General features: G+C 42.4%; 1 protein-coding gene across 6 annotated transcripts in view; it reads left to right on the top strand.

The window, feature by feature from the left end:
• The window catches only part of LOC120860451 (protein bicaudal C homolog 1), a 354,826-nt gene that overhangs the window by 266,784 nt on the left and 61,826 nt on the right, over window positions 1-26,216 (top strand). The window lies entirely within an intron of this gene.

Raw genomic sequence — 26,216 nt, 5'->3', positions numbered from 1 at the left:
AACAAGCCCTGTTAAAATTTAATCAACAGAAGCAGGTGTTACTGAGAAGAATGGGTCTGTTGAAAGCTGCCAGCCAATCCAACTCCTATCTCTTTTCCAGGCACACAATAAAGTTAGTCCATAGGGCACATGCAATCTTTCCAGTTCACAGTAACATCAGAGCACGTGTGGTGTTACTGGACGCAGCACGGAAATATTCCCTATTGGCTCAGTTCCGAGTCAGCCCCACACTCTGCTCCCCAAAGCTGCCTCCTGCTGCTTTGAAAATCTCCGTCATTTCTGGCTGACAGGAGGGATGCTGTGTAGTGTCCAGTGGTTGCAGAAGTAGTTCATGCTGCACTATATTAAAAAAAAACCCCACCTGTGAACCAGAATAAAGCCAAATCTAGTCTTGAGAGAAGGGCTACGGGGCAGGGGTAGAGAGGGGTGGCAGGGCCCTGGCTGGCAGGACAGCTGAAACTTGCTGGATTATATGGTAGAAGAATGACCCCAGGTGTGTATTTTTAGATTCCACTGCTCCTCTTGAAACGGAGTGGACTGGCGTGTGTGCTCAGTCGTGTCTGACTGTGACCCTCTGGACTGCAGCCGCCAGGCTCCTCTTGTCCATGGAATTTCCCAGGCAAGGATCCTGGCATGTGTTGCCATTTCCTTCTCCAGAGGATCTTCCTGACCCTGCCTTTCTTGCACTGGCAGGCAAATTCTTTACCACTTTGCCGTGAAATGGAGTAGGAAGAGTAATTGAGTGTGGGTACAGGAAAATGTTTCACTTCATTTTTATTATGTAAATCACAATAAATGTTTGGATCATCTCAGAGTTACCAGCTGAAGGTGTTAATAAGATGTCTTCTTCAACAACAAAATTTCATGCTTTTGAAAGCCATCCTCCTTTCATGCCTGTGTCTCATTAGGGAATGATTTTATACCATTATGCCTATAAGAACCATGTCACATATTTTCTTTGATTTTTAAGTGTGTCTTTTAATGAGTGTTCTCTGAACTAGTTGGTTTAACTGTATATGCATGAATAGTTCTGAACTTGAGAATTCAATAATGGTTATTTTTCTTTGGAAAATATTTTTGTGCATACTGATGGCTTTTCATCTCATATATTTTACTTCACTAACAATATACTTTAGCATCTAGGAAGCTGAGAAGATATGTGAGATTTGGTACCTAAATTCCTAAAAGTGGGCAGTAAAATAGGATATATTAAATGAAGTAGTGTAGATTGGGCTTCCCTGGTGGCTCAGATGGTAAAGCTTCTACCTGCAGGGGGGAGACCCGCGTTCAACCATGGGTCAGGAAGATCCCCTGGAGAAGGAAATGGCACCCCACTCTAGTACTGTTGCTTGGAAAATCTCATGGATGGAGGAGTCTGGTAGGCTACAGTCTGTGGGGTCGCAAGTCGCTGTATCACTGTAATGTAGATTGAAACTAGGACTTGCAAAGAGTTTCATGTCTCTATGTCTTTATTTTATGTTCTTTCCAAGCTGTCTAAACCAGCGGTTAAGTTTTTGATTATAATTGCAAAATGAGAATTCTTGAAATTTTCTGAGTAATCATTTATAATATTTAGCAGATATGACCTAGTTTAACTTTCAGAAGTCTAGCTTCAAACTCCTTTGCTTTGTTTTCTAGTTTATAAATATCATCAAGAGGCTCTGCCATGGAAAATATAAATGGTAGAGACGTGATGGATTTATGCTGAATTTGTCTTCATTGATTTCCAGCCTTTAGAATTCCTGTTGTGGACATAAGGATCTAATCTGATATTTTGCTTTTCTTTTGAGAGGAACCGTGAGATGTTGGCAAACTGGATGCATCCATTTTAATTCTTGTCTTTCTTTTTCCAAATGTTATCCTCTCACAAACTGCTGAATCTGTCCTCACTGAGGATGGATCGTATTGCTATGTCCTGCATTCCTAATACTCATTGAAAGTGAGGGAAAACAAACAGATGTCAAACCATATATAAATGTTTCTCTAAAAAGTCAGCATAAGAGTTTATCTTATTGTTGTTTAAATTCTCTCTTTCTGAGGGCAGTGCTAACAGTTCAATAGGAGTTTCCCATTAAAAAAGAAATACTAACATAATAAAGCAAATCAGAGATATTTTAATATAAACTATAGTAAAACATGAGGAGTTGTTTGCACTTGTTGGATAGTCCAAGGAGGGGAGATGCAATGAGAAAACTCTGGGGTTTTGGTTTTCGAAGTCACTGCACCAGCTGTGATGTGTCTTTGGTGCAGTTACAAATGCCAACTTTGTCGGCTTTAACAGAGGGATCAAAGGTTCTATAGACCTAAACCAGTTATGCTGTCCCTGGTACTATCATTTCTTCCTCACAGCTATGTGTGTGGGACACCTACTTTGTGCGAGAGATGGAGGATTCAAAATCTTAAAGTTGCTCCACTTAAAGTCAGGCTTCCCAAGTGGCTCAGTGGGTAAGGAATCTGCCTGCAGTGCAGGAGACTCAGGAGACATGAGTTCAGTCCCTGTGTCAGGAAGATCCCCTGGAGGAGGAAAATGGCAACCCACTTGAGCATTCTTGCCTGCAGAATCCCATGGACAGAGGAGCGTGCAGAGAGTCAGACACGACTGAAGTGACTTAGCACGCATGCACACCTTCCTAGCTGAACAAGCAAGGGTCACACTGCACTGAAACAAAATGACTGGACACATCGCTGATGACTGTGCCAGAGTCTGAATGGCAATGATGGGTGGGCCGAGGGGGTGGGTTTTTAGTGTGGAAGGGGAGGGGACACCTGCGTCAGAAAGACTGGGGAGCAGACTCCCATCACTGGAGTGAAGTCCAGAGTCATCTCCCGCCTGCACTCAAGATGCAGTGAGCAGTATGTTCTGTGGAGGATATGCGCAGTCAGATCCAGGAGCCTGCGGACTTCAGGAGACCGGAAGGGGTGTGGATGATAGTGGAGCACGCGGCAGGCCTGTTGGAGGATGAACAGTGACAGGAGAAGCCGGCAGAGATGCACTGGAGGGACCTGACGAACCGTGACATTTGAGTTGATCTTGGCAGGTGCGGATGGGCCAGGTGGGGCTGAGAGGAGAAGCATGCGGTATCCAGTGTCTCCAGGCACAGTGGCACGGAGGTGGGAGGTCTTAGGACATGTTGGTGTAATGGGGACTGGTCAGGTTAGGCTGTAGTGCAGTTTATATGAAGGGAAAGAGGGGAGTGAAAGAGAAGTGGCTGGGTGTGGTCCCAGTCACATGGGCTTTCGATAATGCGGGCAACAGTCCATACCTTTGTTTTGTTTTGTTTTATAATTTTGGCTGCGCTGGGCCTCCACTGTGGTGCTCCAGCTTCTCTAGTTGTGGTGTGCAGGCTTAGAGGCATGTGAGATCTTAGCGCTCTGACCAGGAATCGAACCTGCGTTCCCCACATTGCAAGGTGTATTCTCGACCACCTGGTCCAACTTTTAATTCCATAAGGCTGAGGCATCTTTGGAGGTTTATGATGAGAAAGATGGTATGAAGAGAGTTATTTTTTACAGCTAATGTCTGCTACCTGGTAAAGTAGTACACTTGCTGTCACCAGAAATATGGCATTCTAGATGATGCTTGGGGAGGAGTGTTCTATAGAAGAAAGCATCCTGGGAGGGGGAAGTTTTAAAATCCATGGTCCCCTACCTGGCTTGGATTGTGTTGTCATCTCCGCTGCAGCTGGACTCTTTAGGGTGTCGCCCACCGAGTGGGGGCCCTTCGTGACATCTGATGAAGGACAGGAAGGCAGGCTGGGACTCCATTCCTTTCCAGGTCTGAATTCTTTAATATACTTTCTAGGAGTTGTTCTGAAACACGATTTCGTGTCATCTGTTGAAGATCCATTTCTGTAGCAGAATGGTGAGAGTTCCAGGATTTCTGCTGTAGTAAAATATATAGGATTTTTAAGCAAAGAGAATTTGATTCACTTGTGCCTTCTTTCACAGACCTTCTGCTTTTTTTTTTTTTTAATTTATTTGACTATGCTGGGTCTCAGTTGTAGCATGAAAGTGAAAGTCGCTCAGTTGTGTCCGACTCTTTGTGACCCCATGGACTATATATAGTCCCTGGAATTCTCCAGGCCAGAATACTGGAGTGGGTAGCCTTTCCCTTCTCCAGGGGATCTTCCGAATGCAGGTCTTCCGCATTGCAGGCAGATTCTTTACCAGCTGAGCCACAAGGGAAGCCCAGGAATACTGGAGTGGGTAGCCTAACCCTTCTCCAGCAGATCATCCCGACCCAGGATTTGAACTGGGGTCTCGTGCATTGCAGATGGATTCTTTACGAACTAATTATCAGGGAAGCCCCAGTTGTAGCATGCAGTATCTTAATTGTGGCATGTGGGATCTAGGTCCCTGACCAGGGGTCAGACCTGGGCCCCCTGCACTGGGAGCTGAGTGTTATCTCCTGGACCATGACGGTAGTCCCAGACCTTCCATTCTTTGTTACTGTTTTCTTCTGTGTCTCTTATAATAACTGAAGGAAAGTAATGATGAACACAAATTTGGTGGCATTTTATTGGTTAGCAGTCATGTTTTAAGTATTCCTGAAACTGTATCCTAAAATTTCACTCCTCCCCCCACCCCAGTAAGAAACTCTGACTTTAGAATGATGCTGTGGTTTACAGAAATCCCACTTGTGTACATTTGACGTTGGCACAACACAGATTTATGTATGCATTTAAAATAGTGGTGTTTGGGGAGGAACACGAAAACAAATGCCGTTAGAGATAAAAGTTGTATAGAAGCCAAGAAAATATTAAAGAAAAATTTAAGTGCTGCTGAATCCACACATATTTCTCAACAACATATTTATCAAGGAACGTAAGAAGGTGCCAGGATATTTCCAGTAATGTGCTGGAGTAAACGTGACTACGTGATGAAAATGCATTTGCATAGCCTGTGGACAGAGAGAGAGAGACCCAGAGACAGAAATAGGGGTGGGGGAAGGAGGGAGGAAGGGAGAGAGAAAAGGAAAAGAAGGTAAAAAGAAAACTGTATTACCATTTTCTGCTGTTGTTGTGAAATTGACTTGTGTTGAACAGTAAGAAGGAATCAGTCTTTTCAAAACAATGTCTGCCAAGACCTAAGGAGTATGATACTTAACCTACATAAGGCATGGAGTCCACCCCCTAAAAGTTAGTCCTTTCGTGAGAAGAGAAACAGCCTGAGTCCTCAGTGCGGGGTTGTCCGTGTCATCACCTCTGCCTCAGGCACGCTCTCTCATCAAAAGAAGACGAAAGACTTCCCTGGCAATCCAGTGGTTGTCTTCACCTTCCAGGGTGGGAGTGGGTTCAATCTCTTGTTGGGGAGCTTAACATAACCAGAACATAAAATGCAAGCAGTGTTGTAACAAAATCTTTAAAAACAAAATCTTCAAAAACTTTTAAATGATCCACATGAAAAAAAAAAAATCTTAAGAAGATGAGGACTTGGTAGAGCAGGCGGTTTTGGTCTGAAAGAAAACAGAATTAACTGCAAATGATTTAAATAAACTCCAGTGAAGGAGCTACTTACAGTGGACAGAGCAAAGGGGCAGGCAGAGGGCTACTGATAGACTGAGACACCAAAACTGGCCATAGCTGGAGACCCTGACCGCCCAGGGGCTGAGGGGCGAGGGGAGGACAGAGTGTGTGGCGGCTGGGGTCCCTGGGAGATGGGGACCGTGGCAGGAGGCTGCCCAGTGGAGTCCTGAAGCTCCCGCCAGAGATGCTGGTCCCGTGTCCCGGGTGTGAAGCAGGACGGAGGGGAGACTGCCAGAGCGGGCAGCCCTGGGGTGGAGCCGCTGGAGCCCGTCCAGGTCCCATGACCGCCCCGGGACCTCTCTGCTGAGAAGACAGATTGTTACTGGCCGTCCCGGTGAACCTCTTTGTCAGGAAGACACTGTTCTTTGAGGTTATTATTTACTTATATTAAAGGCTGGTTTCATCATACCCTGAGAATGATATGTCCTTGCTTGGTGGAGGACATGGGAGAATTCTATCAGGAAAGAGCATATAACACAGGAAACTCAACCCAGTGCTCTCCTAGAGGGGTGGGTGGGGTGGGGGTGGGAGGGCGGTCCAGGTGGGAGAGGGTATATGTATACTTATGGATGGTTGATGTCACTGTATGCCAGAAACCAACACAACCTTGTAAAGCAAGTATCTTCCAATTAAAAATAAAAATGACAATAATAAAAAAGAACACTAAGGGCTTCCCTGGTGGTCCAGTGGCTAAGACTCCTCACTCCCAATGCCAGGGCGTCCGGGTTTGATCCTTGGTTAGAGAACTAGACTTCACCTGCTGCAACTAAGACCTGGCACAACCAACCAACCAAATATATATATATATATATATTTTTTTTTAAGAGCACTATACTCCCACTTGGAGAAGGCAATGGCACCCCACTCCAGTACTCTTGCCTGGAAAATCCCATGGATGGAGGAGCCTGGTGGGCTGCAGTCCATGGGGTTGCTAAGAGTCGGACACAACTGAGCAACTTCACTTTCACTTTTCACTTTTCACTTTCATGCATTGGAGAAGGAAATGGCAACCCACTCCAGTGTTCTTGCCTGGAGAATCCCAGGGACGGGGGAGCAGGTGAGCTGCCGTCTGTGGGGTTGCACAGAGTCGGACATGACTGACGTGACTTAGCAGCAGCATACTCCCACTACTAGGACTGGAATAAATTCCATTTATTTTGGAAACAACTGCTGAAGAAAAAGAGAGATGTGGCCATAATTGTTGGAAAGAATTCCATGTTTCGTTAGTGGGGGCATAAACATATGGCCTTTGCCAACTATTTGGACCCTGTTCCAGCTGCGTATTTCAACTTCAGTTACCCCATCATCATAGGCTCACTCTGGTTTCATTGGGGAAGTCTGCGTTAAGAGCCAGAGTATGCTGATAAAATATTAAGGGTCATGGCACAACCAATAAGAGGTGATGTTCAGAAAATGCCTGGCAAAAGGCCTGTAAAGGGGAAAGAAGGGACTTTTCTAATTGAGAAAGCATGGTTGTCATTATCATTAACATTTTTAAAGGTCTCAATTTTTAAGAGAATTCTTGTGAAACATTGTGTTTGGAAAACAGGGAGCTCTGACTTAAATACATTTTAATGTCTTAAAGTATAAGGATCTAATTGGAGCAAGCTGATTTCAGATTTTCCTGATACAGATAACCTTCTGTAAAGATATGAGTATTTTTTTCCACATTATAAATGCATGTTTTTTTACTAATAGAAAATACAAAAAATTTTGAAGCATAAAAATGAAATAAAAATGACCTGTAACCCTGTTACTTAGAAGTAATCACTATTAATTTGGTAGTTTCCTTTTTTATTCCACTGAATATACGTGTATCTTTAAAATGAAATTATGGTATTATGAGTATTTGTTAATATTTCCAAATTCCTCTCCAGGCATTTTGCACCAATCTTTATTTCCATCAAGAGTATAATTAGTTTGTCTAACTAAATCCTTGTTAGCTGTATAATTTTAAAAAATTGTTCCCAATTTTATAAATAAAACGTTATTTAGTAAGGTCAAATTTTATTTGTGTTTATATATTTATTGGCTATTTTTCTATTAAATTATTTATCCATGCCTTTTCCCAATTTTTGCAGTGTGACAATTAGTGGTTTTATCCCCCTTGGTCTAGAGGAGCTCTTTGTATAGATACAAATTTATTTAAGGAGATCAAATTTCTTATTAACAAAAATAGGACAGGTTGATCACCCTTATTGGTGATATTTATTTCCTTTGACCTTTGGTCAGAAGCCCTATATTCTTGCTCTAAAAGGCAAGCCAGTTTTAAAGTACTGAACTCTGAACTTTTTCATTATTTAAGATATTTAAGCAGGAGTATTACCTTTGGATAAATATTCAGTGAATCCTGATTTAGAAACTGTTGGGCCTCTTTTATTAAGAATGATAGTCTTTTTAAAGTTATTTGATAATTGAAATAATGTATTCCTCCACAAGGTATGAATCTCTTAGGACTGAGAGATTAAGACTCTTGGTCAAAACAGTTACTAAAAAAGTATGAGAGAAATGAACAATATACAGAGTGATACTGAGTTGGAGACAGGGGTATGACTATTGTTTCAATATGTGTGGCCGCATAAAAAAAGTATTAACAATCAGCTGTTCAGCTATCCTGTAGAAAGTGGGAGGAAGAAGAAAGGACTGGTAGATAGGCCTTTTCTGAATAATTTTCTTTTAAGCTCACTTACCAAGTATTAGGTACTTCCACTTCTTGTGAAAATTACTTTCTTGAGATCATGAGCAAGATTGAAACAGTCTTTAACCCCCCGAGTCATGTGGACCTTTAATTAACTGCTCTTCAGGACATTCTGTGAAACTTCCTCACTAGATCTTACAACAAAGATGAGAAAGGGGGAGAATTTTAATGCCGGCCTCAAGCTGGTAAGTTGTTTTTAGAACTGATCTCCTCAGAGTTTTGCTGTCTCTTATGTAAGCCCTTAATTGTGCCTCAAATATCTTCAAAAGTCACAGTTTTGTTTTTTTTTTTAATTTCTTCTCTCAGTAGGCCAGAAGTAAAACAAAGAGACCACGTGTGTGGGGTGACAGGGTCGTGTCTTCATTTATGGAACTTCCCTCACGTAATGTGTGTGAGCGCCTCAGAGCGCGGCCGCTTTCCTGTGACTGCAGGCGGCAGCTCCGTGTTCAGACTCTGCATGAAGGGTCCCAGCTGCTGTTGGATGGAACAGTCCGCGCTGGCCCCCGATGACAGGGTTTAGACCAGGGTTTATACCTCTCGGACCTGCTGTGTGCACTGCGAACAGTCATGTTCCTTGGAGAGAGGATGAAGATTAGTCACTTGTGGCTCCCAGAAATTCTTGCATAACTTGCTGGTATCTCAGTACAGTTTCCTGGGGATGCTTTATCCACCACAAGCTCCATCCCCTCCTCAAAGCTCCCTCTTCTCTCAGATGGACCACTGGTATCAGCCTGGGACTCAAGTTCCACTCCAGAGGGCAGGCATTCAGTCCAGCTCTCTTCTGTGAAATCATGGCCCTTCCTCCTCCTGAGTCCTCACATTACTGTTTCTGTCGGGTCTCGTGGCTTTGTTCCCACTGTCTCAAGCGTTGTCCCTCTCTCGACCACACATATGAGAACGTTCTCTCTTGAAGTAACCTAGGATTGCTCATACTTGCTGTAGAATTGTTATGTACTGGGTTAGTCAGTAAGTTCGTTTGGGTTTTTCCATAAGAAGTAACAGAAAAATCTGAGTGAACTTTCTGGCCAACCCAATATAAACCATTCAGAAGATTCCAGGTCTCCTCCTGGCATTTTGTTTCCTTGCATCTCTCTTCTCAGAGTCCTCATATTTCTGAAGTGTAGAGCCTCAGATACCAAAAGGCTTTAAGAAACTAATTGCGTCAGGCTTTGTGTTTTAAACTTTCTTTTTTTCACCCTCCACGTCCCATTTCGTTCGTGCTTTTGATTTTTTCCTTGGCCCCCCCCCACCTGAATAGCAACCCTGCAATTATGCATGGAATTGAGTTTACACCACATAAGATAAGGCGGTTTATAAGATAAAGTCATTAACCTTTTCTCAGTTCTCACACTCCTTAAGTACATCTGTTCTTGATTTTCTCATCTTATGCCTCAAGTTTGCTTTTTACTTTGTTTGCATTTTGTTGTTTTTGTCTGAGATTATTTCTAGCTTTTTGCTGAGTTCCTAAAACTGTTTCTGATTAAATAAATAGCTATGATAAGGCACATAGGAATCTTAACAGAAAAGAAATATGTGCCTGATTGACCTCCTTCATCCTCTTATGCCTTATTTCCTCCTAAAGCGAAAACATCAGAAGAGAACAATTATCACAGCATATTATCAGTGGATTTGGAACTCTTTTATTGCTGATTTTGTTGGAAATGCTGGTATTTCATCAGCAAAAGCTCTTTTATATCTTCTAGCTAGCTTTGGATTTTCTCAAGCTGATAGCTCTTTCCTACCAACTTGATAAAGAGTCCATATGCTCCATCCTGGGATGTGAATTCACCCTTTCCTTGCATTCAGCAGGAAGTTGCCTGAAGTGTTCATCACCAAAGAGGTTGCTACTGCTGCTGCTAAGTCGTTTCAGTCGTGTCCGACTCTGTGCGACCCCATAGATGGTAGCCCACGAGGCGCCCCTGTCCCTGGGATTCTCTAGGCAAGAACACTGGAGTGGGTTGCCATTTCTTTCTCCAGTGCATGAAAGTAAAAAGTGAAAGTGAAGTCGCTCAGTCGTGTCTGACTCTTCGCGACCCCATGGACTGCAGCCCAACAGGCTCCTCCATCCATGGGATTTTCCAGGCAAGAGAACTGGAGTGGGGTGCCATCGCCTTCTCCGACCAAAGAAGTTAGGACAGCTCATCCCAGTCATTGCCAAACGGTTGAACTGAAAATGTCTTGAGGAACTTGCTGTGCTTTCTTGTCTTTTAACTTGCTGTGTCATTCATGCCAAGGTCAAGAATACCATTTCTCTGTTGCATATTCTTTCATTCTTCTGAATGGAATTTTGATAGGAAGTTACCTAGGGGCACCATGGTATGTAAATTGATTGTAGGTAACAGTGCAAACCTTTTATTCTTGTGAAAATTAGGTCTTTGAACTTAAAATACATTTGGTTTTTCACATCTCAGTATCCAGGCCTCTTGTCTTCTAGTTGACTAGTAAGGGGATTAATCTTTTTTTAGCCGTCTATTTTTATTTTTGGCTGTGCTGGGTCTTGGTTGCTGCACAAGCGTTTTCTCTGGTTGTGGTGTGAGGGCTTCTCGCCGCAGTGGCTTTTCTGCCACAGAGCACGGGTGCTCGGGCACGTGAGCCTCAGGAGTGGTGGCTCTCTGGCTCAGCAGTTGTGCATGGGCTCAGCTGCCTCTCAGCATATGGGATCCTCCTGGATCAGGCGTGGAACCTGTGTTTCCTGCATTGACTGGTGGATTCTCTACCACTGAGCCACTAGGGAAGCCCAGTTTTTTTTTTATTGTTTGTTTTAAAATAAGATAAATAAGCATGAGCTTATGCCTTACCCTGAAGCAGCATAGTTGTTTAGGAAATACAGGTGAATTTGTTTTTCTTGATCCCAGTTATACTATCTGACTATTCGTTCAGCAACAGTTTGCCTTAAATGTTTACAGCTTGGACTCTTCTACCCCTGTCCAAATATACTTCTTGCCCTTTTATTTTAATGCTAACTCAGTTTATTGTCAGTTTATTGGAATTCTTATTGTCAAAGAGCATTCCTTGAAAGAATCTGGAGTATCACTGGCTGGAGAATAAGCTTCAAGTGCATTGATTTCCTGTGACTCTGTTTCATTCTTTTCAAGTTATTCCCAGTCAGGTTGGATGAGGTTTTCTCTCTGGATAAAATATATATCTTTACTTTAAAAAGGTGATACTGGTATGTATTTGACCCATATCACACTTTTTCCCCCCCCTAAAAAGGAAAGTCTTTTTCTCAGGAAGTTACAGGGAAACTCTTAGTTTCACAGAAATATACAAGCCATGGCCAGTTGACCGTAAGTTTAATCGACTTTTGCTGATCAGCAAACCTACTTTCCAGCCTGAAGGAAAAGTGATCAGAATAGCAGACAGGGATGGTTTCTAGCTGCGAACAGTGATGTAGCTCAGTAGGGTGCGAGGTGGAATCCCAATCCCTCTGGGCTTGTCACTGCACATGTTTTATGCTTACAAGCTCCATCTGCAGGAGACGACAGTGGGGTGAGCACTGAGTTTCGTCTACTGTGACACACGGTTCCACGTTCCCAGAGTATACGGCACAGGAGGCCAGCCTGAGCTGCTATCTCTGAAGCCACTTGTGGGTCTGTCAGCAAGGTTGGGAGCCGAATCTTCTTCCACTCAGAGGCGGAACACAGTTTCAGGCACACTTGTGTTTCCCTCCTGTATCTTCTGCTTCTTGGAAACATTTTAGATGGTGGTATCTTTGGTGTGATCGAAGGCCGAAGGAGAAGGGGGTGGCAGAGGATGAGATGGTTCAACAGCATCATTGACTCAGTGGACATGAATCTGAGCAAACTCCGGGGGAGAGTCGAAGGACCAGATGACCCTGGTGGACCACAGTCCATCAGGTGCAAAGAGTTGGACATGACTTAGTAAACAACAACAACAAATCTTTGGTGTGAGCCGCTTATCATGAGATCCCCCAAAATTGGAAAATAAACTTGTTGAGGTTATTTTTATTTAAGAATCTGATAGTACTGCTTTACGCCAAAGAAATTTAGATTTATGAAACATTACATAAATGATCTGACCAAACTCCCCCTCCCCTTTATTTTTTTTTGAAGAAAGTACACTCCAGAGATTCAGTAGATTCAGTGACCTTTCACGATAACAGAGATTGTTTATGCTGAATTGGGATTTGGAACTTATCATCATGATGGTAGAATCTACGACTATTCCTCTTAGCACAAAGGGACTCTGTAGCCTAGGCAGGGTCAAAGACCTTAAACCATCATAGCTGCTCTGTGGCATCTGCTGGCTTTCCTAGCAACCCCCCAATGTGATCCAAGTCAACCAGTGCCCTTGAGATGCCTGGAGATTTTTCTGAGACGTATGTTGGCGGTTGGTCAAAATTCTTATCCTAGAGCCAGAGTTTTCCTTCCATAAAAACTTTGGCCATTACTACTTGGAACTACTTGCCAACAGAGGATATATTCCCAGTGTTTGAGGGAATTTCAGAGGAAGCTGAAATTCTCTGCCTGTCAACACTGACCCACTCCTAATAGCACTGACATACCCGTCCCCAGCCAACATCCTTGGTTAGTCAGGTTTAAAGGCTAAGACTTTTTAGGAAGAGCATGAAATAAAAGTGAGAAGAGTTCCAAGCCAGGAGAAAGTGAATTCTGCCCCGTGCTCTCTTCTTATGGGTTTAAGGCCAGGTTGACCATTTCGTTCGTTTGTATATGCTCAGTTGCTCGGATGTGTCTGACTCTTTGTGACCCTGTGGACTGTAGCCTGTCCGGCTCCTGTGTCCATGGGATTGTAGCGTGGTTGCCACTTTCTACTCCAGGGGATCTTCCTAACCCGGAGACTGAACCTGAGTCTCTTGTGTCTCCTGCATTGGCAGGCAGATTCTTTAATCACTGATCACCTGGGAAGCCCTGTTTATTTGTAAAAATGTACCAAAAGGCATCCTGATTTTAGGCCAGGACATGGAATATTCCCTTATAAACAGACATGCAGTTCTAATATGATGTTTTTATTTGGGGGTGTTGTGAGTGGGAGGACTGAGGTTAGTCAAACAAAGGATTTTCTGTCTTTTTTCTGTCCAAGAGAGCATGCTGACAGTGAATCATTGCTTTGAATTTTTGATTGAAGTTTCGCTCAACAGCGCTCAAACCATGGAAGCAGGAAAGTAGTTACAAATAGATCATTGGTGAGACATCAGAGGCTTCAGTTCATCATGTAAGCAGAAAGCACCTTACTTTCTGTAGCATAATATTGAATAAATACAGTGAAATGGCTGATGTAAGCATATTCTGTAGATTTTTGCTGTGGGATAGGAATGAAACAGAAAGGAAGTTTAAACTTGAGGAGAGAAGGAAAAGATAGTAAAATATCCTCTGATGTTTCCAGGATGGGCACTGTTTACAAGGATGGGAAACCAGAGGAGAGACACCAGAGTTCTAAGAGATTCTCTTTTTAAAACCATCACTTAAGGTCAAATAAACATACAAACTCTTTGAAATATTTATCTTTCTGAAAATATGGTATTTAGCATGCTCTTATGAAAACATTGGTTGTCTTACCAAGTCCTTATGAATTTCCATATGGAGTCATAAAAAACCTGTGTTGCCCCGAGGTTTGGCTGTTTTGCAGGGTACACATGTAATGTACTCATGTCAAACCCATGTCTGTACAGCTTCGTATTCCGTATGGGAGGTTGCATCACTGTCAACTCTTCTTCCATAGGATGACACCAGAGAGCTGTGAGCAGATTAATGGGGCAGGAATCTAAAAAACAAAACTCTGGACAAATATTTGACAGTTTTCTGTACTTTTATAGAGGTGCTTAGATGAGAATATTTGAAATCAAAACTATGTTGGGAAGTGCAGGACATATGGTCACCACGGATGTGAGGCTATTTACATCTCCTCTCTCTGTATTCTGCCATCTCCCCAAAATAGGGGAGCCATCAATCTATTCCACAACAGTTTGCTGAGAATCTACTTTTTTGGCACTGTTCAGGTCAGTTCAGTCCCTCAGTCGTGTCCGACTCTGCGACCCCATGAACCACAGCACGCCAGGCTGCCCTGTGCATCACCAACTCCTGTGATGGAGTCCACCCAAACCTGTGTCCATTGAGTCGGTGATGCCATCCAACCATCTCATCCTCTGTCATCCCCTTCTCCTCCTGCCCTCAATGTTTCCCAGCATCAGGGTCTTGTCAAATGAGTCAGTTCTTTGCATCAGGTGGCCAAAATATTGGTTTCAGCTTCAGCATCAGTCCTTCCAATGAACACCCAGGACTGATCTCCTTCAGAATGGACTGGTTGGATCTCCTTGCAGTCCAAGGGACTCTCAAGAGGCTTCTCCAACACCACAGTTCAAAAGCATTAATTCTTCAGTGCTCAGCTTTCTTCAGAGTCCAACTCTCACATCCATACATGACCACTGGAAAAACCATAGCCTTGACTAGACAGACCTTTGTTGGCAAAGTAATGTCTCTGCTTTTTAATATGCTGTCTAGGTTGGTCATAACTTTCCTTCCAAGGAGTGTCTTTTTTTAATTTCATGGCTGCAATCACCATCTGCAGTGATTTTGGAGCCCAGAAAACTGAAGTCAGCCACTGTTTCCCCATCTGTTTGCCATGAAGTGATGGGACTGGATGCCATGATCTTAGTTTTCTGAATGTTGAGCTTTAAGCCAACTTTTTTACTTTCCACTTTCACTTTCATCAAGAGGCTCTTTAGTTCTTCTTCACTTTCTGCCATAAGGGTGGTGTCATCTGCATATCTGAGGTTATTGATATTTCTCCCAGCAATCTTGATTCCAGCTTGTGCTTCCTCCAGCCCAGCGTTTCTCATGATGTACTCTGTATATAAGTTAAATAAGCAAGGTGACAATATACAGCTTGACGTACTCCTTTTCCTATTTGGAACCAGTCTGTTGTTCCATGTCCAGTTCTAACTGTAGCTTCCTGACCTGCATACAGGTTTCTCAAGAGGCAGGTCAAGTGGTCTGGTATTCCATCTCTTTCAGAATCTTCCACAGTTTATTGTGATCCACACAGTCAAAGGCTTTGGCATAGTCAGTGAAGCAGAAATAGATGTTTTTCTGGAACTCTCTTGTTTTTTCAATGATCCAGCTGTGGAAGTGTTAAAATCCGTTAAAACAATCCCTCTATCCAGAGAGCTTGAGGGTCGATTCAACAGCAGTCAGTATTATTTTTAGAGCAACATCTTCAAACTTTCATGCTTGAATGAGAATGGTCCTACAAAGTCATTAGTTCTGGGGAAGAGGAGACTGCATACTTATTTTCTCTTTTCCCACCATCCTCCAAGAGTCCTTTTCCTTGTTTTTCTGTTTATTAATATAGTTCATACTTTGATTTTTCATCTGTCTATTGAGTTTTTCCAGAATGGATCTGAATGACACCATAGTCCCTTGTGGTGGTACATGGGCCAAGCTTGAATGGGAACTGTAACACTCATTGAAAGCAGGAGTAGTATTTCAGGCTTTGAGATGAGAGCATTAAGTTCAACCTGGAAGAAGAGCTCACGTCCTGTAGATGCCTTTAAGCAAGAGCGAAGAGGGAAAGAAAAGTACGATACTATGGCTGCTTTAGCAGTCTAAATCAGAATTTTGTCATCTTTTCCTCTGTACTTCAGAGACTTGATTTTTTTTTTTTTTTTTAAAGAACCATATTCCAAACGAGTGCTGCTTTGAGCCTTGGAGACGGTTCAATGCTGCTGGTGATTGTATTGTCTTTGTTGTGTTCATTGATAATTTATATTTCTGGCCACTAGATGGTGCTCTTTCGCTTTGAAATAAATATGCATTTTTAAAATTGAGTCTTTTTTGCCTTTTATTTTGTTTATTGTTCTGTTGATGCAGAGACGGTAGAAAATCAGATTCCTTCTTAAATTGGATCTGAGGTTTCCTGTCCCTATACAGATGCATAGGAATTTTAATGTGATTATGCAACCTGTAATGTAATAGGTTTTCAGATTATCATAGCACTCAATACATGCTATTAATTTGTTTTGTAAGAAAATACACTTTTTTTTCTTATAGAAGTAGTTTATATTACATATACTTGGCTGATACATAAGAGGCTATGGTTGCATGTCTTATGTGGCTTGATCTGCCGTGTCCTATGCGTGATTAAGGAAACACTTGGGAAAACAACAAAATGCTGACTGCTGGGTCCTAGAGACCCGGAACCTATGTTTTAGAAAGTGAATCTGATGAGCAGACATGTTTGAGATACACCAGGCTCCAATCTACAGTGTAGCAGTGAGCACTTCTAGGGGACACTAATGACAGAGTGTCTGCCTACCAAACTACCAAAGTTCAAGACAGTTGAGACCACAATTTTGAATGTAGACAGCTCTGTGTAAATATTGCCTCTAGGAGTCTTAGTGGGTATAATACAAATAATTAAAGAGAATGGAAATGACAGCAAACTCTAGTAGTCTTGCCTGGAGAATCCCATGGACAGAGGAGCCTGGCAGGCTACAGTGCATGGGATTGCGAAAAGTCAGACATGATTGAGCAACTAACACTTTCACTTTCTTTACGTAAGTGTGTTGAAGTTGGCAAGAGTCTTACACAGACAAGATGGTCTCTATTAGGATGGAAGCATGAATGGATGCAAGCAGACAGAACATTGTGTGTGGAAGCTCTCCCAGCTTGCAGGGGTTGGACAGCCATTTTGCCCTACTTGTTTTTTTTAGCCCCTCTCGTTAAATACCTGATACATCAGTTCAGTTGCTCAGTTGTATCTGACTCTTTGCAACCCCATGGATTGCAGCACGCCAGGTCTACCTGTTCATCACTAACTCCTGGAGTTTACTCAAATTCATCTCCATTGAGTCGGTGATGCCATCCAAAAATCTCATCCTCTGTCATCCCCTTCTCCTCCTGCCTTCAGTCTTTCCCAGCATCAGGCTCTTTTCAAATGAGTCAGTTCTTCACATCAGGTGGCCTAAGTATTGGAGCTTCAGCTTCAACATCAGTCCTTCCAAAGAACATTCAGGACTGATCTCCTTTAGGATGGACTGGTTGGATCTCCTTTCAGTCCAAAGGACTCTCAAGAGTCTTCTCCAATACCACAGTTCAAAAGTGTCAATTCTTCAGCACTCAGCTTTCTTTATAGCCCAACTCTTACATCTGTACATGACTACTGGAAAATCCATAGCCTTGACTAGACACGTTTGTTGGCAAAGTAATGTCTCTGCTTCTTAATATGCTGTTTAAGTTGGTCATAACTTTTCTTCCATGGAGTAAGTGTCTTTTTATTTCATGGCTGCAGTCACCATCTGCAGTGATTTTGGAGCCGCAAAAAGTAAAGTCTGCCATTGTTTCCACTGTTTCTCCATCTATTTGCCATTACGTGATGGGACCAGATGCCATGATCTTTGTTTTCTGAATGTTGAGCTTTAAGCCAACTTTTTTACTCTCCTCTTTTACTTTGATCAAGAGGCTCTTTAGTTCTTCTTCACTTTCTGCCATAAGGGTGGTGTCATCTGCATATCTGAGGTTATTGATATTTCTCCCAGCAATCTTGATTCCAGCTTGTGTTTCCTCCAGCCCAGTGTTTCTCATGATGTACTCTGCATATAAGTTAAATAAGCAGGGTGACAGTATACAGCCTTGACGTACTCTTTCCCTATTTGGAACCAGTCTGTTGTTCCATATCCAGTTCTAACTGTTGCTTCCTGACCTGCATACAGGTTTCTCAAGAGGCTGGTCAGGTGGTCTGGTATTCCCATCTCTCTCAGAATCTTCCACAGTTTATTGTGATCCACACAGTCAAAGGCTTTGGCATAGTCAATAAAGCAGAAATAGATGTTTTTCTGGACCTCTCTTGCTCTTTGATGATCCAGCAGACATTGGCAATTTGATCTCTGGTTCCTCTTGCTTTTCTAAAACCAGTTTGAAAGTCTGGAAGTTCACGGTTCATGTGTTGTTGAAGCCTGGCTTGGAGAATTTTGAGCATTACTTTGCTAGCATGTGAGATGAGTGCAATTGTGCAGTAGTTTGGGCATTCTTTGGCATTGCCTTTCTTTGGGATTGGAATGAAAACTGACCTTTTCCAGTCCTATGGCCACTGTTGAGTTTTCCAAATTTGCTGACATATTGAGTGCAGCACTTTCACAGCATCATCTTTCAGGATTTGAAATAGCTCAACTGGAATTCCATCACCTCCACTAGCTTTGTCAGTAGTGATGCTTTCTAAGGCCTATTTGACTTCACATTCCAGGATGTCTGGCTCTAGGTGAGTGATCACACCATTGTGATTATCTTGGTTGTGAAGATCTTTTTTGTACAGTTCTTCTGTGTATTCTTGCCACCTCTTCTTAATATCTTCTGCTTCTGTTAGCTCCATACATTTTCTGTCCTTTATCAAGCCCGTCTTTGCATGAAATCTGATTTTCTTGAAGAGATCTCTGATTTTGCTTTGGCTCTGTCTCTCATTCTTTCTGGAGATATTTCTTCACTGATCTCCAATAGCATATTGGGCACCTACTTACCTGGGGAATTCATCTTTCAGTGTCCTGTGTTTTTGCCTTTTCATACTGTTCATGGGGTTCTCAAGGCAGGAATACTGAAGTGGTTCGCCATTCCCTTCTCCAGTGGACCACATTTTGTCAGAACTTGATACTTATACCTTTTAGAAAGTTTTAACCAACACTGAGGTCTTTAATCTTCACAACATCCCTTTGACAGGGCATCTGTCATGGGGGGAATTAGAGAACAGGCTGATGAGAGGTGCCTGAGCCCAGGGCAGCCAGCAGGAGGCCCAGTCTAGGGAGAGGGTGGGGCTGGAGTGTAGGCACTGTTTCAGATTGAGGCTAGCTGCTGGGAGGTCTCCCTGGGAGGCCAGATTCATTCCTAGGCTCTGAAGATCTCTGTGTACTCTTGCTGATTAGGATTGCGTCATCCTGGTCCTAAGGGTGGGGAGCTTTTAGAAAATGGTTTCCTTCTCCTTCCCATCGTTCCCTTTCTCTGTCTGCTTCTCTTTCAGTCACACCTTATGAATCACGAAACTCAGTGAAACTATGAGCCATGCCGTGTAGGGTCACCGAAGATGGATGGGTAACGGTGGAGAGGTCTGACAGAATGTGGTCCACTGGAGAAGGGAATGGCAAACCACTTCAGTATTCTTGCCTTGAGAACCCCATGAACAGTATGAAAAGGCAAAGACATAGGACACTGAAAGATGAACTCCCTAGGTTGGTAGGTGCCCAATATGCTACTGGAGATCAGCTGAGAAACAGCTCCAGAAAGAATGAAGAGATGGAGCCAAAGTGAAAACAACACTCAGTTGTCAATGTGACTGGTGATGGAAGTAAAGTCCAATGCTGTAAAGCATAATATTGCATAGGAACTTGGAATGTTAGGTCCGTGAATCAAGGCAAATTAGAAGTGGTCAAACAGGAGATGGCAAGAGTGAACACTGACATTTTAGGAATCAGTGAACTTAAATGGACTGGAATGTGTGAATTTAATTCAGATGACCATTACATCTACTATTGTGGGCAAGAATCCCTTAGAAGAGATGGAGCAGCCCTCATAGTCAACTGAAGAGTCTGAAATGCAGTACTTGGGTGCAGTCTCAAAAATGACAGAATGAACTTTGTTTGTTTCCAAGACAGTTCAATATCACAGTAATCCAAGTCTATGCCCAAACCAGCAATGCTGTGCTGGGGTCCAGCCCTGGTGGATCCAGGGTGATTCGAAGGTAGGGACGGAGTCGGCATCCTTGGAAATAACTTATTTAATTACAGATAGAGAGGGATTAGAAAATTAGCAGAGAAAAAGAGGCTGAATAACTTGGTTTACATGGAATACCAATCACCACATACATAGGCCGCAGGCGTCTTCCCGTTCTCCTGAAGGAGAGGAGGCACTGAGGCCCCCTCCCCGGTCCGATCTTAGAAGCCCAGGCAAAATTAGCAGGCTTGGTAGGTACCCATGTACCAGATGGGAATTTGGCCAGAAAATAGTAGGAGAGAAAAAGAGGCTGAACAACTTGGTTTACGTGGGATACCAATAAAATTCCAAGACAAGGAATTTGTACCATCTACGGTGGGCCACCGGCGCCACTTGAATATCGGAAGGTGCCCCTCCTTGGGCTCCTTCTCGCGTGGGCTTGAAAGCCGGGACAAGTAAGTAGACATGGTGAGCACCCATGCTCCAGATGGGAATTCAGCCAGAAAAACAGGGAGCAAGAAAGAACAACATGGGGGAATCAGTCTTTCCGGAAACTGATCCTCTTTCTTTATTTTTAAGTTTGCTTATATACCTTTTGTTACACATAGGGATGAATACAGAGTCACGCGGGGGTCAGCAATCCTGACCTTTATCAAAATCAGGTGCTTTACATAAAAAAAGATCTTACGGGTTTTACATCATCTTCTGGCCATGAGGCCTGCTGACATTTTACGACCCTTTCTTTCTGATAACCAAAAAACTTATTTTTTCCAAGAGTGTTTTTTCTTAAACCAGGTACCACCCTCCAAATAAAGTTGCATTCCTATAGGGTGAGGGTGTAGTGAGTTACAATCAAGAAAGGAATTTATTTAACCCAAGGTTAACATGATTAATCTTAAAGGTTAATACTTATTTCTCCTATATGCTTAAAGGTTAATACTTATTTCTCCTATATGTTAGTTATATTCATTATAAGGGCAGGGAATATGGAGATTTAGCCGCAAACATCAGCCCAACAAATGAAAATCCTTGCACCAATTTTCCCCTTAAGATCTATTTAGTCTTAAGATACTGATAAAGTTACATTTTACATAGCAAGAACACAGTGATTTATAACAAAGTACAGTGATCTATTACAAAGAGAAAATTCATTAACTCAAAAAGTCTAGTATTGCTAACCTTAAAACTACTATATTTCCTTTTCTATATTCCAAATACATTGATTAATATTCCCAGGTGCCTAAGGATATGGAGGCCTGGCGGCAATCATTGACTCAACAATGAGAAAAGCCCTATGCTAATTAAGACTTTCAAGGTGAGGTGAGGTGAGGTGAAGTCACTCAGTCGTGTCCGACTCTTTGCAACCCCGTGGACTGTAACCTACTAGGCTTCTCTGTCCATGGGATTCTCCAGGCAAGAATGCTAGAGTGGATTGCCATTTCCTTCTCCAGGGGATCTTCCCGACCCAGGGATCGAACCCGGGTCTCCCGCATTGGAGGCAGACACTTTAACCTCTGAGCCACCTGGTCTTGACTTTCAAACTGCTCCAAAACTCTCTGTGCTGTTTATGGTTGAGAGGTAGTTAACAATCATGTGTTAGTGGCAGGAGTATGGATAATCCTGTCACACAAGCTAGTCTGTCAGCAGAGAGGTTTGACCTAAGACACCCTTGTCACACCCAGGGTAGGGAATTAGCAGCAATTATTGGCACAACAAATGAAAAACCCTTCACCAACATAATTCCTAACCAACCCACTATACTAATAATTTCCAACTCCCCAAAAGAATTTGCCTTTAGTAAGTCTAAAACATCTCATGCCTCTCAGACTGGGAGGCTGTAAACAATCACATGTGGCCAGACGAACCTATACAGGCGGGCTAGATAACCTTCAGAGGAGTCCGTAAGCTGAAACACTCTTGTCACGCCCAGGAATTTTTATTGCCTTGGAGCTGCACGTTTATTCCTTCTCCGAGAGAAATGGTGATGGGGGAGAGCCCCCCGTAAAGGCAGAGGTGTAGGTGAGAGCATGAAACAGTAAAGTAGATAGACTCTGGTTTTGGGGGTAGATGCTCGGGAACAGGGGGTTTCCTGAGGCTTGATCATGCCTTTGCGTATGCCAGGCCTCCTTCCTCATGACCTTTGCCATGGGCGGAGTTCCTCATGCTGGCTTCCGGCAATGCTGAAGAAGCTGAAGGTGAATGGTTCTGTGAAGACCTACAAGACCTTCTAGAGCTAATGCACAAAAAAGATGTCCTTATCATCATACTGGACTGGAATGCAAAAGTAAAAGTAAAGAGATACCTGGAGGAGCAGGCAAATCTGGCCTTGGAGTGCAAAATGAAGCAGGGCAAAAGCTAACAGAGTTTTGACAAGAGAACACACTGGTCATGGAAAACACCCTCTTCCAACACACAAGAGAAGACTCTACACATGGACATCATCAGATGGTCAATACCGACATCAGATTGATTATATTCTTTGCAGCCAAAGATGGAGAAGCTCTTTACCGTCAGCAGAAACAAGACCAGGAGCTGACTGTGGCTGGTATCATGAACTCCTTATTGCCAAATTCAGACTTAAGTTGAAGAAAGTAGGGAAAACCACTAGACGATTCAGGCATGACCTAAATCAAATCCCTTATGATTATACAGTGGAAGAACAAATAGATTCCAGAAATTAGATCTGATGGACAGAGTGCCTGAAGATCTATGGATGGAGGTTTGTGACATTGTACAGGAGGCAGTGATCAAGACCATCCCCAAGAGAAAGAAATGCAAAAGTGCAAAATGGCCCTCTGAGGAGGCCTTGCAGATAGCTGAGAAAAGAGGAGAAGGGAAAGGCAAAGGAGAAAAGGAGAGACATACCATTTGAATGCAGAGTTCCAAAGAATAGCAAGGAAAGATAAGAAAGCCTTCCTCAGGGATCAGTGCAAAGAAATAGAGGAAAACAATAGAATGGGAAAGACTAGAGAGCTCTCAATGAAAATTAGAGATACCAAGGGAACATTTCATTCAAAGATGGGCACAGTAAAGGACAGAAATGGTATGGACCTAACAGAAGCAGAAGATATTAAGAAGACGTGGCAAGAATACACAGAAGAACTATACAAAAAAGATCTTCATGACCCAGATAATCACGATGGTGTGATCACTCGCCTAGAGCCAAGCATCCTGGAATGTGAAGTCAAGTGAGCCTTAGGAAGCATCACTACAAAGAAAGCTAGTGGAGGTGATAGAATTCCAGTTGGGCTATTTCAAATCCTGGAAGATGATGCTGTGAAAGTGCTGCACTCAATATGTCAGCAAATTTGGAAAACTCAGCAGTGGCTACAGGGCTAGAAAAGGTCAGTTTTCATTCCAATCCGTAAGAAAGGCAATGCCAAAGAATTCTCAAACTACCACACAATTGCACTCGTCTCACATGCTAGCAAAGTAATGCTGAAAATTTTCCAAGTCAGGCTTCAGCAGTATGTTAACCATGACCTTCCATATGTTCAAGGTGGAATTGGAAATGCCAGAAGAACAAGAGATCAAATTGCCAACATCTGTTGGATCATAGAAAAGCAAGAGAATTCCATAAAAACAGCTATTTTTGCTTTGTTGATTATGCCAAAGCCTTTGACTGTGTAGATCACAGCAAGACTGTTGAAAATTCCCATCTTAAAGAGATAGGAATACCAGACCATCATACCTGCCTCTGGAGAAATCTATATGCAGGTCAAGAAGCAACAGTTAGAACTGGACAGGGAACAACAGAGTGGTTCCAAATCAGGAAAGGAGTACATCAAGGCTGTATACTGTCACCCTGCTTATTTAACTTATATGCAGAGTACATCATGAAAAAATGCTGGGGTGGATGAAACACAAGCTGGAATCAAGATTGCCAGGAGAAATACCAATGACTTCAGATATGCAGATGACACCACCCTTATGGCAGAAACTGAAGAGGAACTAAGGAGCCTCCTAATGAAAGAGAAAGAGGAGCGTGAAAAAGCTGGGTTAAAACTCAACATTCTAAAAACTAAGATCATGTCATCTGGTCCTGTCACTTCATGGCAAATAGATGGGGAAACAATGGAAATAGTGACAAACTTTATTTTCTTGGACTTTGAAATCACTGCAGATGCTTACTGCAGCCATGGAATTAAAGCATGCTTGCTCTTTGTAAGGAAAGCTATGACAAACCTAGACAAACCTAGACAATTAAAAAGTAGAGACAGTACTTTGCCAACAAAGGTCCATCTAGTCAAAGCTATGGTTTTTCCAGTAGTCATGTATGGATGTGAGAGTTGGAGTATAAAGAAAGCTGAGTGCCGAAGAATTGATGCTTTTGAATTGTGGTGTTGGAGAAGCCTCTTGAGAGTCCCTTGGACTGCAAGGAGATCCAACCAGTCCATCCTAAAGGAAATCAGTCCTGGATATTCATCAGAAGGATTGATGCTGAAGCTGAAACTCCAATATTTTGGCCACATGATGTGAAAGACTGACTCATTTGAAAAGATCCTGTTGCTGGGAAAGATTGAAGGCAGGAGGAGAAGGGGTCGAAAGAGAATGACATGATTGGATGGTGTCACCGATTTGATGGACCTGAACTTGAGCAAGCTTCAAGAGTTGGTGATGGACAGGGAAGCCTGGCATAATGCAGTCCCTGGAGTCACAAAGAGTTGGCCATGCCTGAGTGACTGAACTGAACTGGACTGAGGAGTCATGGCCTTGATGACTGGGAGGTGGAGATGGGTGGGTTAAATCTCAATATGAGAAAATACGTGTAGTTTGGTAAAATCTACAGTGACTCATTTTGCTTATCCTAGTTTAACTTGGTTTAGAAGAACTTACTTCATGGCAAATAGATGGGGAAAAAATGGAAACAGTGGCAGACTTCATTTTCTTGGGCCCCAAAATTACTGTGGATGGTGACTGCAGCCATGATGTTCAAAGACTCTTGCTCCTTTGAAGAAAAGCTATGACAGACCTACACAGCATATTAATAAAGAGTCATCACTCTGGCAACAAAGGTCCATCTAATCAAAACTATGATGTTTCCAGTAGTCATTACAAATGTGAGAGCTGGACCGTAAAGAAGGTGGAGTGTGACTTTGTAATAAGCTTTTTAATATGCTGTGTAGGTTTGTCACAGCTTTTCCTCCAAGGACCAAGTGTCTTTGAATTTCATGGCTGCAGTCACCATCTGCAGTGATTTTGGAGACCAAGAAAATAAAGTCTGTCACTGTTTTCATTTTTTCTCCATCTGTTTGCCATAAAGTGATGGGATCAGATACCATGATCTTAGTTTTCTGAACGTTGAGAAAAGCCAGCCTTTTCACTCTTCTCTTTCACTTTCATCAAGAGGCTTTTTCGGTCTAGTTACTAGATGATTTGTTTATTTGACTGATTTTTACCTTCCTGCACAAGTCTGTAAGGTCCATGTGGACAGATGGCTTTCTCTTTTTGGTCGTGGCATGTGGCATGTAGGATCTTAGTTCCACAACTAGGGATCGAACCAGCACCTCCTCTGTTGAAGGTGTGAGGCTGCTGGAGAAGCATAGCAGAGGTTCAGAAAATCTTTACTGAAAGAATGAGTGGTTTCCTGCAGACATAGCATGTACTTAGTCACTTACTTAGTACTAATTCTGAATAAATATTAAATATTCCTGAATGAAGGTTGTTTTTCTCCTGTCAACTTTGGCCAATAAGAATCTCTCTTAAATGATCATGTAGTTTAAAGTATGGATCCAGAGTTGGAAGACACTGGATTATAGGAAACATCCCCTGAATGGTTTTCTGGGGCAGATTGCTAAACTGCTCTGTGCCTTAGTTTCCTCTGCAGACAATCACAAAACTGTGGTGTAGAACACTTATTATTGTCTGTTTCATTTTAACTATTGTACTATGAGGTGGTACTGCATTGTGGGATTTTTTTCTTTAATTGAAAAATGCTTTATTTTTAGAGATGTCACCATTGGAATTTAAAATAGGCAAGATATTCACTAAAGAAATTGCTTTACAATACAGGTAGTTTAAAAAAGAAAAAAGCGAACCGTGGTGTAGATTGAATGATTCAGTGCCTTTTAAGCCTTTAGAACAGGGGCTGGAATGTACCAAGAGATGAAGTAATAAATTGAATATATAGACTCCTCACTTGTTTAAAAAATAATTATATGCTATACTTATTTTGCAGTTAAATTTAAAGTTAAATAGGTTAGCCAGTGTTCAGAAGGAAAAAAAGCATAGATAAATGCACAGTTTGAGTATTTTACATATTTCTGTTTTTATTACAGTGACAATGCATCTAGAATGAATCAGATATTGAATGTATTATGG

Source organism: Oryx dammah, unplaced genomic scaffold, assembly GCF_014754425.2.
Source record: "Oryx dammah isolate SB20612 unplaced genomic scaffold, SCBI_Odam_1.1 HiC_scaffold_11077, whole genome shotgun sequence".
In the NCBI taxonomy this organism is placed as follows: domain Eukaryota; kingdom Metazoa; phylum Chordata; class Mammalia; order Artiodactyla; family Bovidae; genus Oryx; species Oryx dammah.
Note: the sequence above shows the minus strand (reverse complement) of the source record. Positions and strands in the feature narration are given on the sequence as shown.